Genomic DNA, 2485 nt, shown 5'->3' on the forward strand with positions numbered 1-2485 from the left:
GTATTTGCTCACAGTCCTAGAGGCTAGAAGTCCAAGAGCAAGCAGTTGGCACGTTTCTCCTAAGGCCTGTCTCCTAGGCCTGCACCTGGCAGCCTTCTCACTGTATCTTCACATGGTTGCCCCTCTGTCTGAATGTCTGTGTCTTAATCTCTTCTTATAAGAACACCAGTCATATTGGATGGGCCCACCCATTTTACTTTAATCACCTCTTTGAAGGCCATATCTCCAAATACAGTCACCTTCTGTACTGGATGTTAGGACTTCAGCATATAATTTGGGGAGAACACAGTTCAGCCCATAACATATCCTGATCAATTCCTGAATATTTTTCCAGTTAAATTATATTAAAATATTTATCTGCAAAATTATTCCCATGTCTCTTGCACACAGCCCTTCTGGATGAAAGGCCTGGATGAGAATAAAAGATTATTGAAAAAATGTCAGGTTAGTATTGCTGATCAAAAGCCTGGCACCCAGGGAGCTTTGGGGGCGGGGAGAGCATTTATGATCTTCATTTCTCAGAAATATTCTGGAAACTTTCCCCTTTTCCTGAAGGAAAGCTCCCAGTGCCGTCAGCTGGAAGATTGACCCTCAGCTGGCATCTGGGTTCTTGAATTTCAGGAGAGTTCTCACCATTCCCTAAATGACAGGAGTTGCTTACTGAATTTAAACTGTGTAAACTGTGGTTTATGCTGCATGCCTGCTTTCCTTCCAGGAGTGTAGAATTTTGGTGTGTTACAGGCAGAGGGTGCCTGTGTGACCAAACCCCAGAAAAGCCCTGGGCTGGAGTCTCTGATGAGCTTCTCTGGTAGATAACATTTCACACGTGTTGTCACACTCATTGCTGGAGGAGTTGTGTCCTGTGTGACTGACTCCACTGGGAGAAGACTCTGGGAAGCTTGTGCCTGGTTTCCTCTGGATTTTGCTCTATGCACCTTTCCCTTGGCTGATTTTGCTTCATAACCTTTCACTGTAATAAATCCTAGTCATCTGTGAGTAGAACTATATGCTGAGTCCTGTAGGGGGATGGTCTTGGGCCCCCCCCCCCCCGCCCCAGGGCACAAGGAGGACTTACGGGGTGGTTGGTCGTGTACTCTTTCTCAGTCTGGGTGCTGCTTACATGAGGTGTACTCATTTTGTGAAAATTCACTGAGCTGTCCAATTAACAGATGTATACTTTTTCGGTACATAGATTCAACTTTATAAAAAGATAAAACAATATTGTACACCACAGGGATTAAAAAATAATAATTTTTAAAAACAACTCCCTTTTATTTATAAAGCATTTTAGTCACTCCTTTTTGCCAAGCATTGTGCTGAGAGCTTGGGACATGGGGTAGGAAAGATGTCTTCATTGCCTCTGAGTTTATTGGGAGTTATGTAAAGAGATAACTGATATGACTTTTGCTGACTCCTAGCAAAGACATCATAGGATGCTGGGCTTACAACTTGAGTGATTCTCAGGGTTGCCACTTAAGTATCTATGGAAGCCAGACAGGCAAAGGGGCAAAGGAGGGTTATCAGGGAACTCTGACAAACTGGGAAGGTATGTTAAGTAAGCATAGAGTTGCAACAGCTAATAGTTTTTTCAAAGTTGCATTTTTATGTGAGCTGTCTTGATTTTTCACTCCTGTATATGAATCCAAATTTTAAAAAGTGAAAGACCAAACAAAACACCTCTGCAGCCAAATTTGACCTTGGCTTACCAGTTTGCCAGGCATTCTGCCAACCTGTCATCTTTCCCTCTTACAAAACACTTGAGGGTCCACTATTTTAGGCACTGGGAAATAGAGCAGTGAGCCAGCCAGACAATTTTCTTGCAGAATGACCCTGGCGGGGGTGGTGGGGTTCTGGTACTGTACTTCTCAAACTTCAATATGTGTGGGAATCACTGGGTAGATTCTGAATTGGGGGGGTCTGCGTTGAGGCCTGAAGCTTTGGCTTTCTAACAAGCTCCCAGGTGTTGGTGATGTTGGTGGCCCCTGCTGTTATTTGAAGAAGAGTAGGGGGTTTGTCTGGAAGATGCGTTTGCCTGGCAAGCATTCTCTTTAGACTTCGATTTTAGTTTATGGGGTGATTTGGAAGAGAGCTGGTGACTTCCGGGGCGGATGTTAGGGCTCCCCCATGCTGTCTCTCATTCTAGGTCTCTATTCTCAGAGTTTATAATCTAGAAGGCGAGGTGGGGATGGAGGAAGGTGCTGGGAAAAGCTTCCTGGAGGAGGTCCTCGCGGACTGCAGGAGCTTCCCCTGCCGTCGAGAAAGGAGAAACCCTGAACGCACCCTCTTCTGGGGCGGGGTCTCAGCAGCCCCACACCAGCTTTGGTTTCCCAGGCATCCCACGTGTCTTCCGTCCGCCATCCCTGCCAATCAAGCTCCTCCCAGGGCCTGGGTGAGAGTTTAAAGGCGGCTGCAGTGCCGAGCGCTCCCAGAGTGCCGCGCGGCGGGCGGGTTTGGATTTTAAATCCCCGCGGCCAATCAGTAGCGC

The sequence above is a fragment of the Ovis aries genome, chromosome 24 (assembly GCF_016772045.2).
Source record: "Ovis aries strain OAR_USU_Benz2616 breed Rambouillet chromosome 24, ARS-UI_Ramb_v3.0, whole genome shotgun sequence".
NCBI classification, from domain to species: domain Eukaryota; kingdom Metazoa; phylum Chordata; class Mammalia; order Artiodactyla; family Bovidae; genus Ovis; species Ovis aries.